General features: G+C 43.3%; 1 protein-coding gene across 14 annotated transcripts in view; it reads left to right on the forward strand.

Annotated features, from left to right (window-relative positions):
• Positions 1 to 19031, forward strand: part of LOC135224597 (uncharacterized protein F13E9.13, mitochondrial-like) — a 537654-nt gene that overhangs the window by 29536 nt on the left and 489087 nt on the right. The window contains exon 1 of one of the 14 annotated variants that reach the window (XM_064263752.1): positions 4078 to 4096. The exons of 3 other annotated variants lie outside the window; for them this stretch is intronic. The gene's annotated coding sequence lies outside the window, so the exon portion shown is untranslated. Of the gene's footprint in view, positions 1 to 4077; positions 4097 to 4186; positions 4381 to 4403; positions 4423 to 5807; positions 5957 to 15449; positions 15469 to 19031 lie in introns of those variants that run through there. 10 more of the 14 variants (XM_064263754.1, XM_064263739.1, XM_064263740.1 and 7 more) reach the window with 10 other exon arrangements.

Raw genomic sequence — 19031 nt, forward strand, 5'->3', positions numbered from 1 at the left:
GTTTATATTTCTGTAGGAACAATTATATAAAGTACTTTTTAAAAGTCTATCTAAACTTTGATTTGCTGATAAAATTAAAAACTGTTTTGTCTAGGTTATTCTGTTCTTTCACTATTCTTCCTTCTCTGTACTAACTAACTTTAGATGCAGTTCTACCAGACTCCCTGTTACCCTAACCAATAAAGGTTTTAAGCACTAGCCTTTCTTTCTCAGTGGGCAATGCTTATTGATGCTAAGTATTCCCTGAGATATCTGAAGAAACTACAACTCATTGTAAAACTGAAAGCTACTACTACTACTACCTAGTAGTAGTTGGCCCCATTGGTTTTGGTAACTAAATAGGGTGCGCTGTTTAGTACCAACCCCTTGGGAATGAGATAAAACCAAAAGCAAAAGGCAGTAAATAGTAGCCTAGTACCAAAAACACAAACAAAAGACATAGGCTAATCGTTAAAAAAAAAAACACAAACAGCATCATAAATATTCAAGTTGGTGACTGGCTTAGTCTTCTCCAGTTTTATCCACCTCAGAAATTAGGCTATAGCCTAGTAGATCTATGTAGCTAGCTAGTATGGCATTAGGCTACCTAGGTACAACTTCAGGCATTAACTTACATATTTAGTAGCTAGTATTAGCCCTAGGCCCTAGCTAGGCTAGGTATGATGAGTTTACTACCTATTACTTAGAGATCAAATTCGACAATGAGAGAGAGAGAGAGAGAGAGAGAGAGAGAGAGAGAGAGTTTGGCTAGTTACTAGGTACTATGTACTACTAATCCTAGTACTACACAGCATTTAGGCTACCTAGTAGGTAGTAAAGTGGTATCCCTCTTTAGTTTACTCGAGTGGTGTAGGGGTTAGGATAGCTATCTAGAACCATGCCCGGCTTTCATCCTAGCTTACTAGTAGCTACCTAGCTACCTAGCTAGTATTAACTATTTAGTAGCTAGCTAGACCAGCCAAAAAAACACTACTAGGTAGGTATGACCAAGCTTCCGTTCGGAGGTAGTCATGTCGTTCAGCAAATTTACTACTAGGCTATAGTAGCTTAGGTAGGCTAGCTACCTAGTACCTACCTTTCAGCTCTGAGTAAAACGGCCATTTAGGCTAACGTTAAATCTGTATAGTACCTAGTACTACCTACATGTAGTAGGTAGTACCCCTGCTACCTAGATTAACAGGAATTTTGCCCTAAATTTTAAACGTAGCCTACCTACTAGCTACTAGCCTATATACCTAAGTAAGGTAGGCTAGGTACCTAGCTAGTAGGTAGCTAAGCTAAGATCACAGCATAGGTAGCCTACAAATACAATTTCAAATACTGTGGTTTAAAGTCTTAAAGTAAAATAATACTTATTTAAATTGCAGTCAGTCTTACGGGTGTAGATGCCATGGTTGGTAGCCCAAGTGACAACTAGGTAGTTTTCTGCATCAAAATATCAATCTAAACTTTCATAGTTGGCGGGCGGCAGGTATCTATGTACTTGTTTACAAGTAATTACGACTGATCTGGCTGAGTGACGTCATTGTCCCAATCTGCAAGCGTTAACTCCTAAAATCAAACTTCAAAAAAAATATTACCACTTGCAATACACAACAACCATATTACTACTCTCATACACAGGCGAGTTTCTTGAGTCCCAATACCTACTCAGTACAAAAAAGTTAAAAAAAAAAGGGGGGGGGGGTGGTCTATAACATTTTCACTTGCTCTTCCATAAGATACAAAAAAAATAAACTAAGATGTAATATAACAGAGAAGGTTAAAGAGGGAGATGACCTTTGTTCTTACGTATATCTATGGTAGGCTACACGGCACCTCAAATATTTGGTAAAATACTCCAAGATGTAAAAGATGAGGAAACCTAGCTACAGATGTTCAAGTAGATATTGAAGAAGCACCAAATAAAATAAAAGAAAGTCATTGATGGCGAACACCAACATTGTTTTAAAAAATATATAGATTTTGAGTGATAGATTAAAAAAAAATCTGCTTGAATTACCTGATCCAGATCAACATTAGGACCTCTAAAAGGAATTGAAGTGTTTTTGAGTTAAAAGTATATTTTTTTTCTCTTTTTTGCACATTTTTTCATTCAATCATGAATTAAAGTGTGAAAATTTTATTCATAGCTTTTTCTTATGACAAATTATGATATATCTCACATCTCGCGATTTTTCTTTATATCCATTGACGTGAAAATATTGACTGAACCATACAAGGCCGTCATGACATTGGTCTCTGATAAGAAAGAACACTAGTAACTACAAGAACGGCAAACTATATAAATGCTGTAATATCTTCGACATACCATGAAACTGCTAAGGATTGCAAAACCCAGTCTCAGCTCGAGAGCCCATGCTAAATAGCAGTATGGAGAATAATAACACGGAGAAAACTAATAATAATAATAATAATATAATAATAATAATAATAATAATAATAATAATAATAATAATAATAATAATAAAAATAATAATAATAATAAGTAATAATAATAATAATAATAACTAATAATAATAATAATAATAATAATAATAATAATAATAATAATAATAATAATAATAATAATAATAATAAAGAACAGATTTTGTACTAAAATGCAAACTCGTGATCTTTGACACGATGTCACGAATTTTAACAATTTTGGAGCTTGCTAAATGCTTAATTTATCATTGACCACAACTTCACCAAGAAAGGTATTAGGGAGCGACAGTTATTCAACAACTGAATGAAGTGATATCCAACACCCATGCAGTTTATCTTGCATGAAATTTCACCATTTAAAATTAAGAATAAGCAACATCCTAATCTTCAGTCATAGTGATTAATCAAAATAACACCACAATTTTCAGTTGCATACAGGACTTGGTGCGACTGTAAGGCTACAATCGCGTTTCGAGTATTCAAACTGAATTCTTTTAAGTATTTCTTACAGGAAAAATCCATGTTCTAAATTAATAAAGCACAAACATTCAATTATGAAGTTACAAAGTAAAGAAACTATAATTTATAAACCCTAGATGTGTAAAGAAATACTTGACAACAAGTGTAGATCTGAAATAGGGGCCTCTTCCTGCCACTCAAGATATATCAAGAATAAACTATTCTACCTGAAATATACACTGAAGAGTGGTGGAAATAGGCTCCTATATAAGATAACCATGGACCAGTATGAAAAAAAAACCTGGACAATGCAAGTAAAAGAGTATATGAAAGAACTAAACATAAACTTAAGTGAAATTGAAGCAGTTAAAGACAAACACTTGAGAAAAGAAAGAAATGAATGAAAAGACAACGTTAAGAACCTACAGAAAATATAAAGAAAACATAAGAGAAGAAATCTGGCATGACAACACTGAATAAACAATGCGAATCAGTAGGGCCAGACTAGGTATACTAGGATTAAATAATAGAAATAGGATAAAAGGAGAAGATACAAAATGTTTATGCTGTGAGGAACAAAATGAAAATTTAGAACATTTCTTACTTTACTGTCCAGCAAACGAGATTAGAAATAGATATAGCTTTATGCAGCAACCATATCAAGAAAATAAAGAGGAATTAGTAGCAAATATACTCTTATTGGTAGTTCTACTGAGGGAGGAAGTGGAGAATAGGAAAGATTTTATAAAAGAAATGTGGTATTTCAGAGAGAAGAAGCTCAAACAAATACAAACAAAAAAGGAATAAAAGAAGCAAGGGAGCCGTTTCAATAGAATATCCTACCTACTACTACTACTCAAAACAGGGGAAACAATTATGATGCCCGATGGGTTATTGGTAGGCAATGACGTATCTACACTAATCTAAAAACTTTAAGAAAATAAAACGTAATATTTTTCAGGAAAAATATTACACTATTTGGTTGAAATCCAGAACTGATGTCTGACAACGGATTTATTTTTTCTTTTTCTTAACCTTAATAACATCATCATTTTGCATCATCGAATTTCAGTAATCATTACCTACTTAGCTAGTTAGGCTAGCTAGGTATCCGGGTCTTAATTATTTGATTTGTGTTTCCATTAAAAAATAAAAATCATAGCCAGTAATTGTGATCACTGAAACCTCCAGGAAGCCGTTTCACCTTTAGGTATAAAGTATCACTGTAATGCTATCAAGAAGGTTTCCCTAACCCTCTGTACCTTATTCCTATGTATTTTGAACTTAAATGTCTAAGTTTTGTATTATACGCAGTGAAATCATTCCTTTCTCTTAATCGTTTTATCACCGTTTGTAAGTGTTAACACGTGAACCCTTATCTTGACGAACTTGACCGTATCAGTCATTCACCAGCAGTTGCCATCGGCAAAGTTTAAAGACGTGTCTAGAAAAGGTACATGTGTACCAGAGTAGTAGGTAGCCTAGTAGGTATAGGTACTCTGTTCCTCGGATTTGTGGATTTTCAAATTCATTAAGGTTCAACGTGTAACTTCTGACATTATTTATTTTCGTTACAATTTAAAAGCAGATTTAAGAATTTGTGGGAAGTTAATTTGTTCCCAGTATTTGATTATCATTTCGAGATAAATCATTAATTCGTTGATTATAGGTACTACCTATCATTTGATAAAGCCACCCTCTCAGAACTTGTAAATTTATTAGAAATTTTCACCTGTAATCATACAGGTAGACAATGATGTAATTTTAGCAATACCACATACTACTATAGCCTCTTGTGAATTTGTGCTTAGGATTTGCTTTCTCTCAGGAAGATGGAAGGCTGCATCTAGCCTAAATTTTGAGTGAACAACTCCCATTATGTAAATGCCTAGCCTATAATTTAACACTTCATTTAACCTATGCATGCCATTTTCTTCATAGTATTTCAGTGCAATAGCTAGGTAGTACTAGGTAATGTAAAATGAATATAGCTACTCAATGGTAATTTTCCTTAAAAATCTACAATACTACCTAGGTAGTACCTAGGTACTACCTAGCTATTTCTAGGTAGTAGTATAGCCTAGTATCCTACAATTCTGGGACCACAGACCTTAACTAATCCTACTGATACCTAGGTTCTTTCAGGTTAAGGAATAGGTATTTATGGGCATGTTTTTGGACTACCTTAGAATTAGGTAGCTAGGTACCTAGTACCTAGTAGGTATGCCCCAAGGCAAGAACCTAATGCTCTAGGTTATGTGTGGTCAGTCATATCATTAGCCAACGAAACAGATGTCAAAACATTCGAAGCACACATTAAAACATAGGAAAAGGAAATTTTCAAGTCTTGAATTGGTTGATAGTTTAGGGGTAGGTAGTACTACTACCTATAGGGCTAACCTAAAGTAAGATTTCACCAAAAAATCTAGTAACACTTCTCTAAGCCAATACCTGGAAGGGTAGCTTAGACTATGAAGTAGCATTGGGCTGCATTTATTGGGCTGAGGCTATAGCTAACCTAGCTAGTGTTAATTAGCTTAGTAGGTATATATTAGTACCTAATGTTAGATTTTGTTGGTCAACTTTCATTGGTTCACTGTTTTGAAGTAAATTAACCTAAGCAGGGCAATCTTAGCTATTAGCCTATCTACCTATTCAATAGAAATAGCCTAGGTAAAAAATAGTTAGTCTAGATCATTTTAGGTAAGGCTGATCCAGAATATATTTACTAAGGTAGGCCATTTCTGTCCACTTGTTCATGTATCTAGTAGGCTAATATAGTCTAAGGGCCCATCACACATACATAGTAGTATACCTAGTATACTACCTAGGCTTAGGTAGTATGACTGTGTGTAGCAAGAATCTATTGGTGCCTGGATTAGCCTGCTGGTGTTGTCTGCATGTGAATAGTACTATAGCTAGTATATGATTTGTTTGTGTAGGCCAAATCCAATTACACTAGAAGTACCTAGAGGGTCTACCGTCCTTTTGGAATTACAGTACCTGTGGCCATGGCTGGTCTAACCATTCAAGTTTGTTAACAAGGTAGTACTACAGTAACCAGCAGCAGGTGAGTGAGGGTTGGTGACCCTTCTACTCACCTGACCAGCAATCTCACCTTTCTGTCGACTGCTCTGTTGGGCAGGTGTCATATTCCACTGTTTACCTTAACTGTTAAAGTTGAAACAAGTATGCTATAAGTACCTATTTCCTTGTTTGTTGTAGATTACAACTATGACTTGTGAGAATAATAATGCCTGAAGGTTCTTCTGCTTGTAGGAATTGTGAACATAGGTAGTTACAGAGGGTGTGAAAATGCGTGTACTACACGGTTCATGCCTTTTGTAAGCAGTCTTGCTAGGTCACTGCCTAGTGGAAATACTTTTCCAAAGGAGAGGAAGTTGAGGAAAGTGCTGTCATTATCCATTTAGCAACACGCTGCTATACACCCCAGATTCTGTGCTTTGGTTTGTCCCTGGCCACTTTCCAGTTGCTCAGTTTAAGGAGTGTATGCGCTTTATATATATGTAATATATATATATATATATATATATATATATATATATATATATATATATATATGCTTAAAAAATCAATAGTAGATGCACGTGACTTCATTAAATAAGCGAATACCACAGGAAAATGATAGTCAGAAATCCAACAAGCCCGTTCGTCTTTACTAAGACATTGTCAATTATTATCATTATAAAAGTAAGATTTACCAGTCCAATGAGTCTAACCAGACTCTTACGGTGCTGGCCCGAAACTAAACATTCGGGAGGAAATTATTTTAAAAATACGCTCATAAAATGTTATTTGTTCCGACACGGCATACAAACCTTCGGTCCTTTTACAATAGGAAGGTACTAGCGGCAGCTGGATAGGTCGTAAGCTTCGAACAAGGGGTTCGGTAGTTAACATGCTTGTCCGACGGCGCGCGCGCGCGACTGGGAGGTAAACAAATCACTTTTGCTTTCGGCCTCACAGCGAGTGGACGTGTGTGTCGACGCTCTCTGCCCGCTTCTCGTCGTTTGCTTTCATGAGTATTTGGTTGTGTTTGTGTGTGAATCAGTTGTAAGTACAATCATTTCCTCTCTTATTTCATCATTGTGTATTGATCAATAATGGAATCTCCACGCCTCGCTACCCCCCGGAGATTATGCCCGGGTACCGAAGGGCGTAAATGCGGAAAGTTCTGCTCATTCCCGGAAATTGATCCACATATTTTGTGCGCTCGGTGTCGGGGGTCGCGAATGCACCCGAGCCAGAGCCCTGTGAAGTATGTTCTAATTGGTCGGAGGCGCAGTGGCTTTGTACGAAGGCAGGAAGAAGCGAAGGCCTGCAAAGGAGTCGTCGGAAAGCTCTCCCGCGACTCCTTTGGTTACGGACACTTCGTCTTCTTTCCTGCCGCCCGCTCAGCTCCCACGTTTGGCGCCTTCCCCTTCGGGGGGGGTTTCTAGGTCCTTCTCTCCCGACCTGTCGAGTGTGGAGGAGGGCGCTAGATACCCCGATGTCGAGTTGTACTCTGGGTCCTCTATCCGTTCGTCTTCGCGCGAGCGGGTAGAGGATCCTGCTAATCACCCGACTTCTGCTTCCTCAGGTGCGGTTGCCGCGAAGGACGACCTCGGACAGGTGTGGGCATCGTTGGGTCTGCAGGGCGTGCCGAGTGTCCAGGGGCTGCTCTACCATCTCGCTGGCTCTGTGGCGGTCACGCATGCTACGGTTACGACCACCACCACGACCCTTTCAACGCCTGCTATGCTTCACCTCCTCACCTGGTGTACACCCCGCACGCGGTCTCTGTCACACCAACTACATCGTGCAGGGGCCAGTCGCCGTACCACGGGGGAGTGTGATGCCGCCGCCTGGGTTTGCCGTGCTGCCGCGACCGGACTTCGTGTGCCCGAAGAGCTCGCCCCTGGACCTCCCACCAGTACCTAGGATGTCTGTGCCGCTGGTCCGTCCACCTGGACCGCCTGTACAGCCTGCTGTACCTGCCGTACCTGCCCAGCCGCTGTTCACAGACATGACGTTACCGACCACTGCTGCCGTTCCTGTACCTGCTCCTGCCGTCTCCACTGCTGTTCCTGTGATGCCTGCACCTGCTGACGTTGTTCCTGTTCCTGGCACCGCTGCTCCCGATGCTGATCTGTTCGACAGGTGCGTCCGGGCCCTGTTGCTTCGGCAACAGCAGCCCCGGCTCCGCTCTGGATGACAGATCTGACATCAGTCCTGAGGAGGTTGACGAAGAAGAAGAAGACGAGGAGGAAGTGTCGTCGTCGTCTTCATCGTCTTCTTCGTCGTCGTCGTCGTCTGCCGCCTCTTCTTCCCCTTCTTCTTCTAAGGCTCCCCCGCCTAAGAAGAAGGAAGTCGCCTCCCCCCCCCCCCTAAGAAGTCTCCTTCGGGAACTTCTAAGGGCCCGTCTCGCTCTGGTGAGACGGGGGGTTCTTCCGCTGGTCACCCTGCTCCTTCGGGGGCAGGACCCGTCTCTTCTTCCGCAAGGAAGAAGACTACGGGGACCAGAGGAGTGCCGGCTAACACCGGCAATTCCTCACCTGCTGTTAGTGGTTCGACCACGGCAGCAGGATCCGTCTCGGGCCTCTCGTTCGCGAGAGGTTACGAGTGTACGGTCGCCTACCAGCGGACCGTGCAGCTAGGAACCAGACCTCTGAGCCAGTCAGCGTCAGGTCACGGCACGGAGCGGAAGAATGGTGACAGCCGCTCACGTGACTCCTCACCAGACCAGCTCTCGCTCTCGCGGCGAGCAGCTGGCTACCCGGGCGGACGTGACGGTCCATGACCGGCCACGGGCTGAGGCTGGGAAAGAGGTCCCCCCGGGGTCGCCGGCGCCAGCCACGGCGGGTTTGGTACCAGCGACGTGACGCGCCGTGAGATACGCACCGGTCTCACCGTGACAGTGGAGGCTCGCCGGTCGCCTGGACCGTCACTCTCACAGAGAGCGATCGGGTACGGCAACCAGCACCAGCTCCTCTGACACACGAGACCGGGGCCGCTGTTCTCGGTCCAGCCGTTCTCCACAGCGAGGACGGCTCGACTAGGCCTGCAGCTCGATCGCCACCGCGGGTTGACGATCGCCTGCAGTCTTCCAAGCCCACTGGTTCTGCCAGCGAGCGAGGAGGGAGGCGTCAGGTCTGCCTCTCCATACCTTCAACCTCCTCGGGTTACACCGGGAGGGGCGAGGTATTGAGGAGTGATCGTGAGGGGTGCGCCCCTCAGGATCCCACCACGTCGTCCTACGTACCAGGCACGGTTCTCGGACCCAGCCAGGTCGTATGCACAAGTGGCTGGAGGAGACCGAGAGGGGTCTGTCGCTGTTCCTCCCCTCGAGGGAGGAGGGTCTCGGGAGATGCTCCTGTTTGAGGGACTGGATGGTCCGACTCCGCAGGACGCAGTCACTCCTGAGATCCAGAGGAACTTTGCCGAGGTTATTGCGCTGATTCGTCAGCACAACGACCTCGCGGAAGGATCGCCGCTCCCACCATCCGAGCCCACGTCCCGGCTCGAGTCGTTCTGGGGCCCGAAGAGGGAACCCAGACCGACGGTGGGTTTGCCGCGTTCCGAGCTTGCCGACTCAGTGCTGGACCAGGTAGAATCGCTTGTCTCCGGGCAAGACGGTTCTCTCAAGTCTGGCAGGTCGAGCAAGCTGCTTCCACCTCCTCTGCTGCGACAGCGGCGTTTTTACGTGCCATCTGAGGACCCGATGCCGCCCAAACAGGTGAACCCGGAGTTAGCCAGGCTGACTCCGGGTGTGTCTCTGCAACAGCTCCTGTCCGAGAACCTATGGCCCCCTTCTCGCAGCAAGAGGCACTCGGCCTGGAATCTACTGCCATGGCAGCTTTCCAGGCCGTCTCCTGGTTAGATCTGTGGTCCCTCACAGTATCTAAGGTCGCAGCCAACTCCGGGGGAATTCTCCCGAAGATGACTCGGCCTTTAGGAGACTTTGCCAGTCGGGGGGAAGAGCCATCTCCTTCCTTGCCCACCAGACGGTGAACCTGTGGGCCAACCTGGTTCTCCGACGTAGGGACGCTGTCCTTACTCGGGTTTCCAGGGCGGCCGGGCGTGAAGCAGCGTTGGGGACTTCGCAACGGACCTTTACGGAGTTCCACGTCTCTCTTCCCAGGAGAGATGGTGGACGCGTGCGGTGGACAGACGGCGCACTGACGACAGTGACCGTCTGGTTCACCAGGCAGTCTCGAAGGCTTCTGGGCAGCCTCGGACTGCGGCCAAGTCAAAGAGCTCGGCTAGCGCTTCCTCGGTGGCTAAGACGGTAGCTGCGTCGAAGCCCCGGGGAAAGACTCTGTCTTCTTCGACTTCTACAAAGGGGAGCCGTAACCAGCCCTCCTCCCAGCCTCCTCCTCCCGTGGAGGCTCTGGGGAAGAAGTCGAAGAAAGGGGGAAACGCTAGGGACGGCGTTCCCCCTCACCTGCTGCCGGAAGTGGGGGGGTGCCTGGCCAGCCATTGGGCAACTTGGCAGCGCTACGGCGCCGAGACCTGGATTGTAGATGTCCTTCGGGAGGGATATCTATTACCCTTCGAATCTCGGCCACCCCTCACCTCCAACCTGGTCCAACAGCAGTCGTACGTCCAGGGTCATCGAAGGACGTAGCATTGAGACAGGAGATCAAGACCATGCTGAGCAAGAGAGCTGTAGAAAATCGTCACGGATCAGTCACTGGGCTTTTACAGTCGACTCTTACTGGTGGCAAAGTCTACGGGAGGCTGGCGCCCGGTGATAGATCTCTCTCCTCTGAACCGGTTTGTTCGCCAGACCCGGTTCACGATGGAGACGGCACGTTCAGTGCTCGACTCCATCAGGGAGAACGATTTCATGCTTTCAGTGGACTTGAAGGATGCGTATTTCCAAATACCCATTCATCAGTCCTCCAGAAAGTACCTCCGCTTTATCCTCGACGGGACGGTGTACCAGTTCAGGGCACTTTGCTTCGGTCTCCTCAAGCCCCACAGGTGTTTCACGCGAGTGTTCACTCTGGTGTCTGCTTGGGCCCATTCGCACGGGATACGCTGATGAGGTATCTCGACGATTGGTTAGTCCTGGCGAGCTCCCGCTCGCAGTTGCTACAGGACAGGGATCGACTGCTCGAGTTCTGTCGCGATCTGGGGATCGTTGTAACTTCGAAAAGTCCGATCTCGAGCCCAAGCAGAGGATGAAGTACCTGGGTATGCTGATCGACACGGTAGCAGGGCGAGTCTTCCCCGCAGACTCGCGGATCAGCAGATTCAGGGAGGCAGCCAACCAGTTCCTGTCTCGGCAGGAACAGGTAGCTCAGCGATGGCAAGTCGTGATCGGACACCTGTCGTCACTCGAGAAGTTAGTCCCTCACGGGCGTCTTCACCTGCGGTCTCTTCAGTGGAGACTAAAGGAGATTTGGTCAACGGCGACGTATCCCCCAAGCTTTCCAGTGTCACTGACACCGGAGGTGAGGCAGGACCTAGCCTGGTGGCTGGACGACAGGAACCTCTTAAGAGGAGTGCCTCTGCGCACTCCCCCCCCGGACATGCAGCTGTTCTCAGACGCATCGACCGAGGGATGGGGAACACCTGGAGGAGTTGCTGACTTCAGGAGTGTGGGACGAGAACGACAAGCACCTTCACATCAATGTACTGGAACTCAAGGCAGCGTTCCTCGCTCTCAAGAGTTCCAGGACCGCTTGATGGGACACTCAGTGGTGTTGATGTGCGACAACACCACGGTAGTGGGCCTACGTCAACAAACAGGGGGGCCTAGTGTCTCTCCCGTTGTACCAGTTGACTCGGCAGGTGCACGAGTGGGCCGAGGCACACTCAATAGAGCTGTCGGCACGCTACATTCCAGGGAAGAGGAATGTAGTAGCAGACACGCTCAGCCGTCGGGATCAGGTGATAGGGACCGAGTGGTCTCTACACCAGGACGTGGCGGAAAGGCTCTTCGACCTGTGGGGGCGACCAGTCGTGGATCTGTTCGCCACCCGGCACAACAGGAAGCTCCAGGTGTTCTTCTCGGCCGTGCCGGACCCATGGGCAGCTGCAGAGGACGCTCTTCAACACCCGTGGGACAACCTCTTCGTCTATGCCTTTTCCCCCGTTCAGCCTGATTCGCAAGGTGATCAGTCGAGCACTGGTCACCCCGAATCTCAGGATGATCTTGGTGGCTCCCAAATGGCCACAGGCCATTTGGTATCCGGACCTGCTGGCTCTTCTCGCAGGAGAACCGAGAGAGATTCCCCTTGGCACAACCTTCTCGCCCAGCCACACGTCGAGCGGTACCACCGAGCAGTCCAGTCCTACGTCTTCACGGCTGGCTGTTATCCACCATCTCTTGCGAACGAGAGGCTTTCTCGTAGCGCAGCAACAGAGATGGCTGGAAAACGTCCGTCAGTCCTCTGCAGCTGTGTACCAGGGGAAGTGGGCCGTCTTCTGTGGTTGTGTCGTAGACGGGGTCTATCTCCTCTCAGAGCCACTCTTCAGCAGGTAGCGGATTTCTCGTTTTTCTTCGCCGAGAGAAGCTCCTCTCAGTCCCCACAGTCAAAGGATACAGAGCCGCCCTGGCTCTCGTCCTGAAACTGAGGGGATTGGACATTTCGACTCGTTCGAGATCTCCTTGCTTATGAGGAGCTTCGAAAGAACTTGCCCACCCAGGGAAACTCAGGCCCCCACCCTGCGTGGGATGTGACTCTCGTCTTAGGAGTTTGACTCGAACGCCGTTCGAGCCACTCCGAGAGTCGTCAGACAGGGATCTGACCCTCAAGACCCTCTTCTTGCTGGCCCTGCATCGGCGAAGAGAGTAGGGGAACTTCATGGTCTTTCCTATGATGTACGACACTCCAGGGGATGGGGATCTGTGACGCTCGATTTCGTCCCGAACTTCGTTGCGAAGACTCAGAAACCGTCGATCCTGACGACAGGTTCGAGTCCTTCACGATTCCCTCCCTAATGGACTTCACCGATAATGATGCGGATGAGATGCTGCTTTGTCCTGTGAGGGCGCTACGGCGCTATCTGAAGAAAACTCGACACCTCAGGCCTGAGTGTCGACGCCCTCTTCGTTAGCACCGGGGTAACCAAGAAAGAAGTATCCAAGAACACTCTTTCATTCTGGCTGCGTGAGGTCATCAGGAGGGCGTATGAGGCTGATGGTAGTGACGACATCCGTACGTCCCGTCTGAGAGCTCACGAAGTCAGAAGTATTGGCCCCTCGTTGGCGTTTCGTAAGAACTTCTCCGTGGCGCAGGTCCTGAAGGCAGGGGTCTGGTCTAACCAGACTACCTTTACGTCCTTCTACCTTCGGGATATTGCCCACAGGTCCTTGGATACCTTTTCCTTGGGACCCGTGGTGGCTGCTCAACAAGTTGTGTAGCTAACCCAGACCCTCGCAGGCTGAAACAGCATCGAGTCCTGGTGTGACTGTGTGGATGGATGTGTGAGTGAGTGAGTGACTGGCTCCTATGACAGAGCCCCATCCTATCCCTTTCACTAGGGATAGGAGCAGAATATCCACCACTTCCTCCTACAAGGGGGGGGGAAGTGGATGCCTACAAGAGTCAAACCCATGACTTTATATTTGCTCCTGTACAGGAACAAGTTCTTACATTGCTGGTACGAAAGAGATACGCTTGCCTCTCTCTTAGTACTCGGTCCAGAGGTCTGACCATTGATCCTGCGGTGCACACCCGATCAATCGGACAGAGGCTGGATCCCTCCTCGCTCTTACGACCAGGGAGACTTCCAAGGTTGGGCGAACACCAGTCTGTTCACAAAAGACTCAGATTTCCTCCCACCAAGAAGTGAGTCTTCCTATTGTAAAAAGGACCGAAGGTTTGTATGCCGTGTCGGAACAAATGACAATTTGTCCAAAATTGCATTTTTCCTAACTATACAAAACCTGAGGTCCTTTTACACATAGCCCACCTCATGCCACCCCTCACTCTGCAGTTTTGTTTTTGCTTGGGCCAAAAGCAAAAGTGATTTGTTTACCTCCCAGTCGCGCGCGCGCGCCTGTCGGACAAGCAGTTAACTACCGAACCCCTTGTTCGAAAGCTTACGACCTATCCAGCTGCCGCTAGTACCTTCCTATTGTAAAAGGACCTCAGGTTTGTATAGTTAGGAAAAATGCAATTTTGGACAAATTGTCATATCTAAAACATGGAATGGTATGGAATGAAGTTAATGAATTATAATAAATTAATGATAAATGAGGGGATTGTTAGGTGATATATGAGGTTGGAATTAAAAATATGAATTGAACTTATAAAGACTGAAATAGATAAAAATGACATAAGTCATCTATTTAAAACGGTATATGTTAAATCCTATTTATCAAATTAGTCTATTTTAAAAATATAATTAATACTCTATATAAAGAAAAATTATCTAATTCTGATAGTATTTCTGATAATGATTTATTGCCTAAATATAAATTTCTTTCTCTATTAAAAATTAGACAATCTCATAAAATATGCTTTACTGTTAAAATTGTATTGCAGACATTGCAATGAGGGATGTTCCCTTGTGGAGTTATCATTAAATACTCGTGAGTTAGTCTTGTGTGGCCTATTTGTAATCTTGTTAATATTACTTCAGCTCGTTTTTCATTTTGTATTGATGTATTCCACAAGTCTACTTTCTGTTTGATGAACTTTAATTTATTGGTGTCTGCTTCACTATCCCACAGATTTTGCCATTTTGTTTTTATGCACTGCTTCACTGAGTTTATATAATCTGTAGCAGGCAATTTATTGTCAAAAATTGGTGAATTTATCCCAGACTTGGCTTTTTCATCTGCCTTTTCATTACCTTGGATTCCAACATGGGCAGGAATCTAGCATATTTCAATGTTAACCCCACATGAATATAATTTATTGATGATTTGTTTAATTTCCTTTACTAAAGGGTTCTTATGTGAATAACTCTTGAGGGATTCAATTGCGCTTCTTGAGTCAGAATATATTACAAATTTAGTGTTCAGTTTATTATTTGACAATTTTATCTGATTGATTGCCAATATAATTGCTGTTAACTCAGCAGTAAAGACAGTTGCTTCAATTGGCAATGAATTCTGACTTATTTTGCATGATGACACTGCAGCACAACCAACTCCTGCAGAAGATTTGGATCCATCAGTGTATACTATTGCTTTATGTGGGCCTTTACTTCGAATGTGTTCTAATGTATACTGTTTATAGCAATCTGAAGTATAATCTTGCTTTTTTGACAGATGATAAAGGTTAGAACATACTTTGATTTTCTTCATCATCCATGGAGGTGGAGAATTTGAGGGTGGGAGTATATTTACTCTAACATCAATAGATTCCAGTAATCTATTAGCTCTTATTGGAAAAGGTGGTTCATGATTACTAATAAATATATCTCGCATGGCAAATAGTTTTTTTGTGGGGGAATCAGTGGACGTTATCTTTAAAGCACTTCTCATTGTTACAAGGTCACGATGTAAGGATAATGGGGGTTCGCCACTTTCACAACATACTGAAGTGTTTGGAGAAGAATTTAAAGGCTCCACTACAAAGTCTCAAGCCTCGAGTGTGGATAGAGTCTAAGGACTTCAAGGTACTTTGTGATGCTGACCCGTAAATTGGACTTCCATAATCTATTTTGGATAAAACTAGTGCTTTATATATCATAAGCAATGTTTGTCTCTTAGCTCCCCAAGTAGTATGAGACAATTTTCTTATCAAATTTAAGGCACTATTACATTTATTTTTTACAAAGGCTGTGTGCTCTCCAGTTAAGATGAGTGTCAAACACCAAGCCTAAAAATTTTACAGTAGTATTACTAAACTGAATGAGGCTATCACCTAATTTAAGATCTATGTCTTGATTCTGTTTCCATCTACTATTTTTGTAGAACATAATTGCTTGGGTTTTCTCTACAGAGAGCTTAAACGCCCTACTGACAAAGTCCAGTTGTGGATGTTTTTGTTAGCTTTATTAAGAATTCTTTGTAGATGTGGTAACTGCTTTACGATGTTATTAATAGCTAGAGCAAAAAGTGTTCCACTCAAAACACTCCCTTGAGGGGACTCCACAATCTAAATGAAGGAATCAGAATACATTATTTATTCGTGTTTGAAAAGTTCTTTCATGGATAAAAATTCTCGATAAAAATTGGTAAGTGCCCTCTAAAACCATTTTCGTGTAAAGGACTTTAAAATTGAGTATCTCCAGTCGTATCATATGCTTTTTGGGATATCAAAGAATATGCACTGTAAGTTTGCTTACTTTCAAACCCTCTCGTATATAATTCTCTAGATGGGAAAGTGAATCTAAAGTAGATCTTTCAGATTGTGAGCCAAATTGAGTTGAGACAGAGTCTTATTCTTTACATTGCACCAATTTAGTCTATAATTTACCCATTTTTTCTAGAAATTTGCACAAGCAACTGTCAGGGATATTGGTCTATAGTTATTTGGATTGCTTGGATCTTTCCCTGGTTTGACAACTGGTATGATTTATAGCATGTTTCCATGCTTTTGGGAACAGGTGATTTACCATAAGATTATAAAGCTTCAATAAGTATGTTTTTTGCTAAAAGAGCCAGGTTTTTTATCATCTCAAAATTTACTTGTCTTGCCCTGGAGCAGAAGAGTTACAGTTAGATAAAGCATATTCAAATTCCTCTTCTGTGAAAATCTGGTTATAATATATATCCTCTAATGTTTCAAAATTCAATGGGACAGCTTCTTCACGGATTTTAATGGTTCGAAAGTGATCATCTATATTGATATACTACTTATTGCTTGGATGTTACGCCCTAAAATATTCGAAATTGCTGGGTACTATCAATGTACTGGTTGGCCATTATGTATTAGTGCATGTCTGAGATCTAATATGAGATCCATTAATTTTTCTAAATTTTTCCCAGACTTTACTTATTGAGGTTGTATCAGATATGCTAGATACATATTTTTGCCATGACATTATTTTTCCTCTAATGGCTTCCCTTCTGAATCTTGCAGAGATCCGATTGTAATGAGGTTTTAGTAGACTGATTTCTATAGTAATGTCTACAAGTTTCTTGGCAGTGCTCTCAAAATTTAGAGGTCCTTTACTTATGGCATTAAATCTATTATGCAGGGTTTCTAATCTTCTACCTATAATATGTTTTTCTTGTATCAGGTGGGATAGTGTGTCAGACCACCAGGGTACTGAATGTTTCTTGGGATTAGTAGTTGACTTAGGAATAGATTCGTCAGCAGCTGTAATTACAAAGTTTGTGAAGAAATCTACTGTCTCATCATGACCTTGTACTGCTGTAAATGGATGGATCTGGCTGGTTTTAAATTTATACTGGTCCCAGTCTGCCTTATCTACATTATATCGTGGGACAGTTGGTGTTGGGGTATGTCCCAAACAGGATATTGAAATTGGAAAATGATCACTGGTATATGGGATCATCTAAAACATTCCAATCAAATCTGTCCACTATATTAGGTGAGCAAATACTTAAGTCTATGGATGAAAAACTTCCATGGGATTTTTGAAAAGTAAGTGCTAATATCTCCATCATTTAAAATGCAAAGATTATGATTGTCAATCATATGCTCAATTTTGTTACCATGTGAATCTGTTTCATTACAAAAGGAATCCCATAATGGGCTGTGGGCATTAAAATCTCCAACCATTAAAAAATCATACCTATATTCGGTAATACTTGAGGTAGATTTTGTAAATCATAATTACATGAAGGTTGGTTGTAAATATTATACAAATTAAAAGTAGAGTTGTTAATATGAAGTTTAATTCCAGATAGTTGGAATTCAGAACTATTAGTCAATATATTTCGTGAGTAATTCGGTTATTGACGTAAATTGCTGTTCCTAATGTATTCATATCAGGAACTGATGTGATGCTAAGGTATAATTGCCTATTCTCGAGACATTTTTCATTTGTATGTCGCAAGATATTGCTATTGGTTCCATATTGTTTTTAATAATCTTTTGAATTTCTCTATTTGTAATCGTGTTTTTAAACCATTTACGTCCACTGAATAATATAAGCGTTTTTTTCCGAATGTTATTGTGGGGGAAGGCCTCTGTCAAGCAGAAACCATTACTTCTCTACTTTTGTGGTTGCATACTAGTGGAAAAGCTGCAGGTTTTCTTAATATTTGACTTTATGTTAAGTCTCTTGTAATTGCTCCTTGGGACTTTTGTTTTCTTGTTTTATTGTTTCCAATAAATGGTTCTATGCCTCTAGCACTCGATGAGCGAGTTTAATAAGATGGTCTACGCACATGCAATCTTCGGAGTGTTTTTCTAGATTTTCCTGTTGGTTTTAGTTTTGAATTTGATAAAAATTATTAATTCATTTTAGTGAGGCTGCTTGTTGATGGGGAAGTTTTATGTATTCAAACTGAACAATGAAACATTCATTACATCCACATAATTTTATCATGAGTGGAATAAGGGCCCCCCACCCATTTCTATTTTGAGTTGATGGGAGTGTCTTGTTTGTTTTACTGAGACTGGGGAGAGGTCTATTTCACAGAAGCAGCTTGTTGATGATACTGCTACTTGGTTGGGGTTGAGGATTGAGTTAAGGATTTTCCTCTTTGTCCTATTATGGGTGATGAGTTATATGGACAATGTTGTTATTTTCCGAGAAAATCGTAGTTTGTGAGGTGGTTAATGTTTTTCAGCTTCTACTTTAAATAATATCTATATTACTTTTTAGAGGGTGGGAGTCCTGTTGTCAAGTTTTTTTTATTTCGGAGGGGGTCCCATTCCAGGGTCTCGCCTTTTTCCCCTTGCTCTCTGATCTGGTGGGAAAATCTCATCAGCAATGTCTGCATTGGAAGGTGCTGTCTCTATACAATGAAGTAATTGGGCATCATGATCATCTAAGGATGATAGAGCAGCATATTTGTTTTTTTTATTGTGGTTTCAAGGTATTAGATTCCTATTTTCAAACAAGCTTCAGATCTTTGGGGAACCTTATTTTAACATGATTTTATATGATGATTTCTGCTTGGGTCAAGTATCCCTCTAACTTTTAACTCAAGCTTAGCCTCTCTTGCTGCCATTTCAGTTTACTCATCAGAAGTTTTAATTCTGTATTATAAATATAGAATGGGCAATTCTTTTGACTTTGTCATGATGAGCAAGTCCACA

The sequence above is a fragment of the Macrobrachium nipponense genome, chromosome 12, assembly GCF_015104395.2.
Source record: "Macrobrachium nipponense isolate FS-2020 chromosome 12, ASM1510439v2, whole genome shotgun sequence".
NCBI classification, from domain to species: Eukaryota; Metazoa; Arthropoda; class Malacostraca; order Decapoda; family Palaemonidae; genus Macrobrachium; species Macrobrachium nipponense.